The sequence below is a fragment of the Diorhabda carinulata genome, chromosome X (genome assembly GCF_026250575.1).
Source record: "Diorhabda carinulata isolate Delta chromosome X, icDioCari1.1, whole genome shotgun sequence".
NCBI classification, from domain to species: Eukaryota; Metazoa; Arthropoda; class Insecta; order Coleoptera; family Chrysomelidae; genus Diorhabda; species Diorhabda carinulata.
In genome coordinates, this window is record NC_079472.1 from 37,345,144 (window position 1) to 37,358,277 (window position 13,134).

Below are 13,134 nucleotides of genomic sequence, written 5' to 3' on the forward strand. Positions count from 1 at the left end.
GCTATCCAAAATGCTTCTTTCAGAATATCGTTGGGATGCAACATGCACCGTTGTACCGACCCTTTGAAGCCACACATTTTCCAGTTCCAATTTTTTTAATTGAGGATGAAAAAATTCATAATAATGGCTCCGTAGCACGTGCCATCTACAGTCCTAGATTGACCTTCGGCGATTTAAACAGCATAACCGGCATACCACGCAGTAACTTTCAAGTTCGTGACAATTTTCGATGGAAATCTCCACCTCTTCGTCGAGGTTTAGGATGGTGGTTACAGCCAACAACTAATGCACTGTCTGTACTTTGTAGGGAATTAGTACAATATTTTCAGCAGAACAGCTGCTTCAATGCCGTCCAGTGTTGCCTCAGTCTCTTTAAGACGAGGAACATCAAACGCCACATAAATTGTCCAATTGATTTCAGATGGTCTGGAAATCTGCGACGAAATTGACGATACGCCAACAGAATTTACGAATTAGTGCGCTAAAAATTAGAAACAATTATTCCGCGTTCTCGCAAAGTAAACCGATTTTGAATAAATGGGAATTTGGTGGCACTTAACTCCTTTCACAAGCAATTATTAACCAACGCACAGTGAAAAATAATATTAAGTAAGGCGACAATATTGAAAAGGGTTAAGTTGCATCATTCCATATGAAATACAGAAACTGTGAAACATCGAAGAAGTAGATATTGAGGATAATGTCTTGCGAAGAATTATCCAATAGTGATATGTGCAAAAATAATAGAACCTACTCGAAGATACTTAAACCAAAATATTGGCAAAACGAAGCCTCTGCCAACTCATATCCTTCTTATTTTTTGAAACGATTTCAGTATAATAAATTGATATGATAATACAATGACTTTGACATATATAAAATCAGTAACTTTCCAAGTTTCCAGAATTTTTAAACAACATGGAAGATATCTAAATTATAACTCATGCCATCCCACATCACAAAAAAACAGAGTCGTTATAGGAATAATAGATAAAAAAACAAAATAATCGATATCCATAAAATCAGATTAATAAAATTATTCGACAACATACGTACATATAAATTACATAATAAAATAAATATAAATCCAACTACACAAATAAATCCAAGCCAAGAAAAAGATACGTATATAGCACTCCATTATACAAACCAACTATCAGAAAAGCTAAAATATATTTTATCGAAACATAACATAAATGTAAGTCATAAATCACACAACACATTATTATCTCTATTCACTAAACTTGAAAAAAAACTAAAGACACTAAAAAATCAAATATTATATACTCCATACCAATTATATAGGAATGACTACACAATACTAGGGAACAGAACAAAATAAATGGCCACAAATGCACCAAGAATTAAAATAACAAAAATTTTAGCAAACAGACAGAAACTATCAAAAATTATTAATCAGAGAATTGATACGCATAAAACAAGATAAGTTTTTTGTGAATGATGGACAAGATATAAAAAAGCCAAAGTTACCATAAACTAATCAATTAATTAATTTCAATTTACCTGCTATAATATCGTTTTGTTGAAATTCTAAGGTAAATAGGTCATGGATTTTGATACTATGTCTTTGATAATGTTTTCGAAAAATCTGTTATATGTTTTTATCTACCTACAAATATTTTAATCATTCTATATGAATTACTCATTCGAAAATGCTTCCAAAGAAGGAGCGAAACGTTAAGTTACATATAAATTTAGTAAAAGTGTGAAATTTAATCGATGTTTGATCATTTCATCCAAACAACCTAGGATCTCTAGAAATTAAGAAAAAAATTAATATTATACTCAAGTGGTTGAAAAATTTTGTGAATGGCCTCTCACAAAAGTGAGAGCAAAGTATACCCTGACAGATATATATATATATCTATACCACAGAGTGGTCGATGTATTAATAAAAGACTGATTTCGTAAACCTCATCTATGCATATCTTTTGAAAAAACAAATTCAACGACCTATACTAACATGGATGGAATTCCATTTTTAGGAAAAATGTGTTATACCGCGATTCTCATTTAATTAATATAAGTAATTTTCAATTTTTCATTATACATACATACACTGTTTATAGTTCTACATTATATTTCAAGCATAATTTCAGTCCCTGATGATGAATTCGGAACTTAAACTATGTATTGAAAATAGTACACTATGGTGTTGATTACTATAGTCCAACAACAAAAGAATTTATATACAGAGTAAGTTTATGTATGGAAACGACTTGAATGATTTTTTTAAATTTGTGCGCACAAGTGTCGTGTACTTTGTTATTTCGAATGGACCTGTATAATTCTCGTATTTCGAAATCCTTATTATTTTTCATCTAATGTTTCCTATAATTTTCATAATTTCTGAGTTATAGCTACATTTGCGTTATCTCCGCCGAAGTTAAAATATAATACATTTAGGTGGCTATGACTGCTACAATAACAAATTTGATGTTTCAATTAATTCTGTATTGTTGAATTTTATTGAAAGTCGCCATGGATCGTTTATATGAAAAAGAACGAATTGATATTTTCTTGATAAGAAAGAATAAAGATAATATCTTTAATAATTTATATCCTAACAGAAATCCCCTAACAAGATTCACTGTCAGTAAATTAGTAACGGTTCGGTAAAAGATTTATCCAAATTACGGCACAGAAAAACTGCATCAACTAAAAACAGATCTTTGTGTCCTGTTAGAAGACTATCCACACTTGAGTACTAGACAAATATCCAGGGAACTTGATATTTTGCAAACATCCGTAATGAAAATTTTACGTGATAATAAATTCCATCCAAAGTTACGTTGGTTCAAGAGTTGTCAAATGACGATTTTGATAGACGAGAAGAGTTTGCAGACCTAATAAAGGAAAAATGTTATATAGAAAAAACAATCAAAACGATCAAAATTTTTTAAGTAATGTTATATTTTGCGATGAGGCCACTTTTTGTATTAATTGTCACGTAACAATTCCCGTTGGATGCATGAATCCCACACCCAATATCCAAAAAACTGGAATAATAGGCGACAAAATAATTGATCCCTTTTCATTGAGGTAACTTAAATGGTCTGGCGCATTTAAATTTATGGAAAATGGGAAATAGTATTATACCTGAGTTGGATTGGATAAGATAAGAAAAACTTCATTATTAGAAATTTTCAGACAATAACAATATCCCAAACGAGAATATTTGGCTACAAGATGGTGCTCCACTTCTTTATGCGTGTGTGGTGAGGCCAAATCTGAATAATGTGTTTCCCAGAAGATGGATTGGAAGGTGTGGTTTTATCGAATGGCTCCCGCGATCACCCGACATTAATCCTTTAGACTATTTTCGGTGGGGTCACTTAAAAAATATTGTTTATAAAACAAAACCTGCCAATCTTCAGGAATTGAACGATAGGATTTTTGCAAAATTTTAAAAATCGACTTGTAACAATGTTAGATTGAAGTAAATGGACAACATTTTGAGCATCTGCAGTAATTGCCTTTACTGTATGTTTCCTAAAATTCGTAATTTTTCTACTTCGCAAATGTGGATCTAGTTCTAACTTGACACAAACATTTAAAGATTTGTCTTCAGTTGTTGTAGGTAGTATTATCAAAAAATATTCAAATTAAACGAGTTTAATGAACCGTAGCCATGTTAATGTACAATATTTATTGTAACTTTGGTGGAGATACTGTAAATGGAGCTATAAATCCTGGCATTTAGTATTTCTTATGGATTTCTAAAAGCACAAAATATATAGCGTGATCTATTTGAAATAACAAGGTTCATCATTTTTGTATGTATGAAATGTATGAAAAAGGAAAGATCTGACAACAATGTAGATGCCATCATAATACCGGCCGTATCACAAGACCCTTGAGCACTAAAATTTATGGAAATCGTACAAGCCGTTTCCGAGATAATTGAGGCGTTACAAACATAAAACTCACTCTGTATATACTTTGAAAGACTTATTCTCAAGATTTTACATTTAAAATCTTTCTCTTCCGAGTGTACATACGAATCTACAATAGCGCCATCACCGTTTTTTGTATGCGCATCTCATCTTTAAAATGAAATAAATAAAATGTATGAAAAGTTATCTGGAATGAATCAACACATAAAGATCGATTAAAAACAAATGTTTCGATTTTATCCATCTGTAACACAAATTAAATCCGATAAGAAAAATTTGTTGTAAACGACCTTGCCAGGAATATTTTTCAATAACAATATAAACTCTAAAACACATGTGGGTTAGATCATTTTTATATGATAAAAATACAGTACGTTTCATCTGAATGTGATTTTTATATTTTCCACCACACTCGAGCTTCTAAATGTAACTGACTTTTATTTATACATTATGAAACAGTTCTCCAATCGAATTTATGTTGTATTTATGTAAAGCCGAAAGATATATATTGCCAGTAGGAATGTCCTTAAACGGACAACATTTACAATGACAATTTGTTCAATATTTAGGTGCGATTCAATCTACAAAGTCAAATATTGCAACGCTCTGTCAGATATTCAATTTGATCTTAAATTTATTTCTTATCCGTCCGAATCGATTAGGTAAATTTGATTTGTTGTACTAACAATTAGCTATAATTGTTTCAAACACCTTTAGGTTTATTCAATACAATCCCATATCTCTAGAACGTAATTATAAGTGGAGAGTATTGAGGGAACATGACTTAGAGGTCAGTATAGATCTCATAAACAATATATGATATATAAACTGGAGCTACATTAGATCCCGCAGATGAAGACATATTAATTCCTCAAGACTCCACATTACGCTAAATCAGTATTTTAGCCACGAAGAACTGAATATATATCAACAGAACAAACCATCGTTGAGGCCAAAGTCGGTTATAGTATTAAAGAATCTCTCAATAATGAAACTTTGTACATGGATTATTCTCAAATCAAAGCAAATGACAGAACTTTTGCTGATTCAAAAGTTCCAATTAAAAAACATGGTAAACCTAAGGTTGTGCCAGTACATATTCTACTTGTTCCAAGTTATTTTTGATTCGGATCCCGCTCCTATTGGTAAAAAAGTACCAGCTTAATTAGAAAGGAATATTAATACTTATACGTTCATTTTCATATAATTGTGGTGAATTATGTTCTGTTATTTATAATTGACCTTTCGAAAAAAAGAATGATCGTAGTTAAGAGACAAATGGAATAAATCATGGCAGACTCTTTTTAAAAAAATCTAAGCAATCGCTACCAATAGCATTTTATTTTAATTTCTATAACATATACATCAACATATAGATCCATTAACTCTAGAAAAAGTGCTTTAATGGTTGTGAAGTTCTCTACTGGTGATGTGTTTGTCAAAGGTTACGTTACCACATTCAAACTGATCAGAATTTGGAATCTAAAGAAATATCGTATTTTGCAACTCTAGTGATACTTTTTCAACAGTGTTAGCAGAAATAGCTCTAGATTCTTCAACAATACGTTGATTTTAATACGTCAATATTACCAGGTTCAGTGTTGTAAATCTTTTATATATGATACCCCCACAGAAAAAAAAACCATACCAGATTTAACGATGTAGTTTACCGAGATGCATATCCAAACGTCCACTTCTCAAGAAACTAAGTATGTGAGGAAAATCACAACATTACCTACCATTCAATGTATTTACTATCCAAAGACGAAGCTTGGATTTCAAATTCTAGTATTATTTGATTCAATTCATCACAGATTCGCTTTTTTAATGCCAGTTGCCAAAACAGTCATAAATACAAACAAAATTAGTATCACACAATACCTTCTGAAAAGAGTCGTTGCTTGCCATAGTTTCATTTAAAATTGGCCGCAGTAGTAGGAAACTTACAACCCTTTAATTTACGTATAATCGTTCAAAAGTTGGAAGGAAGGAAAGTTCTTTTAAATAGTACTGTCTACTAACTCTACTAAACATTATGTTTCCCATACAGACTTAAAGTATGTAGACCGTTATAGCATGGCGCAGTCACAAGGACCAAACAAAGTAAACGTTTACGTACTTACTTATCATACTCGTAGAACGCCTCGTTAGCAAAATAGATTTGACAGAAAAATAATTTTTCAGTTATGAAAAGTATAGAGGGCGATTCAAATATGATCGAGACAAAAAATGTAGTTGGCGCGCCCATATGTTTTGAAGGTTATTTGTTAGCTGGGTTCCTTATTAACAATGGCATAGTTTTCGCCGCGAATGCACGCGCGTACTAAGACCATGAGTGAACGTCAAGTACCAACCACCGTTGTCTAACGTATTGCCATCCGTTTTTTGGTGTGGGATGATAGTAAAAACATGGAAATTTTTACGACGTTTACAAATTCAGTTTGGTAATGAGTGCCTGAGTAGATCTGCTGTATTCACACCATCAACATCAATCGTATAGAAGATCACATTTTGGAGGACCGTAGGATGAATGTTCGAAAAATTTCGGCTAAAATCGGCATTAATATAGCGGAAAATAACGTGATGGGTTCCCAAACTGTTGAACTTCGAGCAAAAATTGAGGCGGTTGAAAGTTTGTCGCCGCTTGTAGACAAAATACGAGTAAGAGGACTGTTTTTAACGCGAACCTTCATTACAGATGAAACATAGGTAAATTATAACATCTCCAAAAGCAAGATATCATCTAGAGAATGGAAGAAGAAGGAGGAAAGGGTGCCAGTGAAAGTGAAGACAGTGTACAGTATTCTGGGATCGATAGGGAGTTCTGTACGTTAACTAACCTTCTGAAAACATACGTGAAACCCGGTTATTGCTCTAAATGGAGGAGCATTCCAGTGCGAAGTGCGATTCTTCTTTAGGATAACGCGCGTTATCAGAACTAGAAAGGGAGATACTATAACATGCGCACATGTCTATCCGAGTTGCCCAAGGAATTCCTCGATACCAGCATCAAAAAGCTTCCGGAGAGATGGCAAAAATGTGTAACTTATGATGGGGATTAGCTAGAAAAACTTTTGTAAATATTATCGATAATAAATAAATGTGCCAGTGCGTTTATCTCGATCATATTTGATCCGCCCTCGTTTAAAAATCTTCATAAAATTTATTATTGACGTTTCTCATCTTCATCATTCAAAATAATAATGAACACATCTTATTTACAACCTGTTCAGTGTTAATCTGAAGCATCAAGTATCTGGAATGTTCTGATTTTGGGAAGATGAACTATAAAAAAACATGTCTTACGCATATTGTTTCTGGAAGAAGGTATTTTTGACCGTGTTATTTTTATGTTAGATATCGACGAACGCGAACTAAACGCTGTGATGTACTCGTAAGTGCGAGTTCTCGTACTAATACTTTATACTAAATTTCTGATTAACAGCGTAGTTAATTTCCTTCTTGTTTATTTTATATAATGTAATAGATACGAGATGTTTTTTTCTGCATTTTATTTCTTGTCTAATCATACTTGATTGTTTTTGCTTCAATTTCCAATTTCCCCTTCACAATCAGATTTCAATCAATTCACCGTATCGTTCACGCTAATTGTTAATTATAGAAAACTGTTAGAGAGTGACTGTATCAATTAATTTCAACTTTAAAGGATCGATACCGAGTTTTAGGAAGTTCATCAGTGAGCCATCGATCGTGATTTACTATTTCTGATATTGATAGGTACTTAATTATCTGCCTGAATACCTGCGATGAGCCATTGAAGTATAGGTAAACAAAAGGGAGAAGAATTTTACATTTAATCAAAATTCGAATTTAAAAAAATAACAGTAATACATCAAGCAATTTGTATAAGAAATATGTAATAACAAAAGTTTGTCATTTAACGTACAAGGTCAATTATATTTTTGCTATAAAAGAATTTCTTATTATGTTACAGAGCTGAAATTTTTAATAGTTTTTCTGGATAGTCTCCGTTATACTCTACATACTGTTGAAATTTCGCGGGAAGTTTTTCGTAAAAATTTCTCGGCTCGTCACGTAACCCTTCGCGCCCGAAGGATCCTTCTTTCGCATTGCTTTAGAATCGCAGTCTTCAAAGTGCCTCTTTCAATGGAACAAATAAATAAAAATCGCATGGCGACAAATTAGGACTATAAGGAGGGTGTTCTAGAGTTTAGCAATCCAATTCGCTGAGACGCGAGCAAACTTCTCAGTGTGTGAATTTCTAATCAAAACTCTTGGCTGAAATTCTACGGTAACCGAGCCATTCCTGAATTATTTTCTTAATACTACGTGCGCTGATAACCAATTATTCAGACATATCGCGTCGATACTGCGCAGGTCTTCCAAAATGAGTTTTTCTATAGCTTACGATAACACTTGTTCTTGGATGCTGAACACCAGGGCCTGTGCATTGGAATAGGAGAAGTTCAGGACGATTTTCAACGCCATCTCTGTTACTGGCTCACATCTAAAAGCTTACTTTTTGGTGTTTTTATTTTTGAATGTTTGTCAATCTGGATTCTGAAACTAAGTTGCAATTATGCATCGAGAAACAACCAAGATTATTGAATGAACAAGTCCATCTTGCAAAGGTGTTTGATATTGTTTGTTTATTAGCTGTTTGCATTTTTGTGCATTTAAAAGTTATTATTTGTTGCGAATTGTGCTGTCGTGTTTACTTAGTCAATATGAGTAAACGAGTAAAGGCCTACCTGTCTACCAGGATGCACGAATAAGCAAGCGAAAAGGTGAGAGTAATATTTACTATTTATCAACATAAAAATATTTAAATTGAAATCAAGTTTATATCTATAAGAGAATAACTCTTTTCTTCCTAACTTAATTAATTTGTATTTAGGAAATCATTTTGTTGAATGGTTAAATATGTTGAATGATTTTATCCTTATTTTACTTTTTTATAGACATTCCATTCCTACGAATGAAGACGTTTGCAGAATTTGGTTGCAAAGAATAAATAACCCCAAGTTAATGCTTGCAGATACAGTATTATCATCACATAGAATATGTGATATTCATTTTGAACCCATAGAAACCCGAATGGCAGGTTAAAAAAACTTTCACTGTCAACTCTACATTTACCTGGTAAGTACTTATATGTACTGTGACAATAAACCTCTTATGAATCCTAGTGAAAAGTTATGCAGAGGAAAAGAATTGCTATTTCCTCCAATAGTCAATGTCCTAATTTATAAACCATTCAATAGAAGCTCAAAATATACAGGATTAGATCTTGTTACTCCTTATGTGGTAGGTTAAGTAGCGAAGAAATTATTTAAAAGTCTCAAATGCCACTTGTGTAAAAATATAATATTGTCAAACGAATTAATTAAGGCAAATTCATTAATAAATTCTAGGGAATATAAAAAAATGTTTTATGTGAGCTTTCAGCAAAATTCTGTGGTATTTTTAAAAGTTTTTCTTTTAATCAATTCGTTAGACATAAAGAAACAAATATTCCGTTCGGAGGATTTGACAGGCATTTCCTCAATATTTTGTTCAGATCATAAGGATTATGTAAATATGTTTGTAAATATTAGTTTTAGCATATGCATCTTTCATTACATAGGTATTATTAATAAAATTTTGAAGGGCAAAGATCAACAATATAAAGACTATGATGTGATGAATATGGCATATGTTAAATATAGGGAAAGCTGCAAGAAAGACAACGAAAATCATTAATTAACCATGGTTATAAAATCAGTTTTTTATATACCATGTACAAACAGAAACATTTTTTAAACACGCCAACATCTCACTGTTGACATTCCTAAGCCTGCTAAAGTGTGAAAGAAAATTTTTTGTTTGTGGATATAGTTATAAAATGTCAAAAACAAAATAAAAATTATAATAATCATCCTGTGTTCCAATATTCCATCTACCTATATCTTATATAAACCATTTAATTGTGAAATTTAAATGGTCGGACCTGGTTATCGCATAAATTGTAAATGAAACCAAAATATTTTACAAAATACTTCATTTAAACAGCATTTTAATTTCAGGTATTTATATTTTCTTGTAAACAACAATATTTGAATTTGAAATGTTAGCAAAATGAAAGTATTTTGCATAATACTTTTTTTTCATTCACAATTTGATGCGACAACTAGATTCAAAATTACTAGTTATTTTAAATTTTCCGTCGAAATTAGCATGGATATGAACCTTAGATCAAAACATCTTTTTTCTTGGTACGGAGCCAGTCCAAGAGATGTCGCTAGGATCGTACGTTGTCGTTAAATTTTTATACAGAGTGACAGATCTATCGAGCATATATAACCTTTGCTGAACACCATTTATACACTTGAGCCTTAAAGAGACACTCATCCCCGAATTGCTGGAGTAATTTTCGATGAATTTCCGTGGATTTTATATTATATTTGATAAAAAACAACAATCCCTACTGTTCGTAACAGACAAGTCTAATATCCAGTGCAGCAACTTTTATGACACTAAATTTTTCGCGCGGTATACAAAAATTCCGGTTCATATTTGAACCACTCATCATTCGATTTACAATCATAGATGTATTGAAGAAAGTGTTTCAAGGATCGAAAGAAACCCTTAGATTTAAGGGTACGTGCACTGCGACTTTATATATGCTACAGCTTCTTCGTATAGCGTTGAGGGGTTAGTTCTTTATTTTCGACCTTCGTCAAAGCGAATATCCGGAGACGGGTGCCTGCTGTCTCGTTGCATGAAGAAATTATGAGTCCCACTTCTCTATAAAATCTACAGTGAGCTTTTTATTTTTATTCTATCAAGGTGTTAATTTCAGAAATATATCAGAAAAATGTGGCAATACAAAAAGTTATTTCTGATTAGATACATGTATTTATTCGATCTTTCACAGGCGTAGTTTCCGAGGAACAGTATGATCATAAAAGACGCACGATCAAGGTAAAGGCATGTACTTCTATATCAAATTGACAATTATCTGTCTTTCGCTCATTACCAAAAACTGTTTTTTCACTCACTTCTTGAGAATAATGATAATGAAAGAGGAATTGTGAGAATAATTAGTCTAGTGTACCAGCCAAGGAAGTAAATCTTCCATAAAACTTCACCTAAGTCAGTTTGATGGATCAACCTCTACGGACAAATCATGCAATGGAAATCTATAGTTTGGAGTGAATTGAATAATTTCCCACTCTGCTATAACAGAAAATCTATAGAGACATTATTACAATTTATTTTCGTCTATGAATATTTGTGGAGTCCTAATGAAAGGAGTTTTTTCACACAATTTGCTTCAAATGAAAGTGAAGCTAGTTGATATTTTGGTTTTGTCTTATCTTCATTATGCAAGATATTATTATGAAAAATAAGTAAATACCGCAAATAAACAAGTGAAATTCGATTTAGACCTCAAGGGTGGCCTTCAATAAAAAAAACAACACAATATGCTTTGGATTCAAGTATTAACCATATTTTGTCTTGTTAACTAAAAACATAGACGGGGAATTGAAGGGTGTCAGCGAAAAAATATGATTTTGTATGAGTTTTTACGATTTTGGTCAAACTTTTCTACATCTCGACCAAGACAGAATTCTAGAAACCAATTGCAGTCTTCTCTGATAGGGCTTCTTTACCAAAAGTAGAACCGAGTCGTTACATTGTTGTTGAGAAGGCCTTCTTAAAATCATAAAAAATCATCCAAGGTAAACCTTCACTGGTGATTTCCATTTTTTGCACATACTTGGTTCTTCTGAACTTTCACTATCAATAACTTACTAAGCCAATTTCTAAATTGCCACTGGCTTCGCAATAACAAACGTCAATGTTCACAAATGCAGTGATGCCACAACTCATTAACGCCAACTACTGTTTAACTGTGCAAACTTGGAAGGCAATCCTCGTATAACATAATCTATAGATGACTCAAAGAATATCGACAAGTAATGACAGTTCTTACCCATGATAATTGAATAATATTAACGATTCGATAGTATAATTTTATTAAGTCAAGTTAAAAGTATGGAAAATAATATGGAGCTACAATCGTAAAACGCTAGGCCGTTAATCAAACTTCTGCACCAAAGAAACTGGATAAATTTCTTAAAAAAGTACCAATCCATCTCTTCTACACCAAAGTAAGATATAAATAACCAAATTTTAGAATATTCCACCAGAATTTTGCACAGGTTGGATCAATCATAGTACATAGAGTTTAGGGTTGGTAACTTTTCCAAGTATTCTGTTTGTCGATCGGAAACTTGGACTGCGTCTTCTCGAATTACTTGTTAGTTGCTGATTTATTTTGTCGAGAATAAATCTTATCTACGTTTTATTAATTTGTTCCTCAAACCAGCCATAACATAATACACTTCAAATCAATCCTCATACCTGTCGCATTCCACTTCATATTAACATCGCAAAAATTTAAAATAAACAGTTCTGCTCTTCATAATCTCACAAGAAAACTAAAATCATGACGTGACAGAGAGATATATAGAGATATATAGACAGCTCATATATTCAATATACCAATTTAGATTGTTTTATATGTGAGATGAATATTTGTAGAAAATATCTTTCTTTGCGATCATCAAACTCTTCAAATTAGCAGCATCGGTTATACAAAAAGTTAGCATAAATAAGTTGGCTGCTCAGAGGGAACAAAGTGGTACAACTGAAAAACCGAGAACTTTATATTCATTCATTTCTTTGATCTTGGACAACAATTTGTGTAAGCGGGGCTGGTGACATAAAAACTGTGAAAAAAACTAGGAGAGTGGAAATCAACCGTAGTCGACGAAGACTACATCGACGACAACATAAATAACTAGAAAGAAAAATTTTGGTTATTAACAAAAATATCCGTATCTTACTAAAACTACTAAAGAAAATAATATGCCAGGTAAATAAAATCTACCTGTAACTTCTAATAACATAATAAAGTTTAACTTAACGCGAAGGAGACAATTTTTGATATTACAATATGATTTTAACACATGTTTTTAATTCGGGTTAATGAACGGTGAATAATATCCAATACGATAAAAGATATTTATTGTATTACTAGATAAAAGAACAAATATTCAATGTTTGTTTAATAATGATGTGATGCCGAAAAAAAATTTTTTTTTCCAAATTAAATTATCATTTTATTATTTACTCAACTACGCCTCTGCATACATTTATAAATGCAGCGTGATATAAAATAAATAAA

General features: G+C 32.1%; 1 protein-coding gene across 1 annotated transcript in view; it reads right to left on the reverse strand.

Annotated features, from left to right (window-relative positions):
- The window catches only part of LOC130902186 (mannosyl-oligosaccharide alpha-1,2-mannosidase IA), a 152,276-nt gene that overhangs the window by 71,465 nt on the left and 67,677 nt on the right, over window positions 1–13,134 (reverse strand). The window lies entirely within an intron of this gene.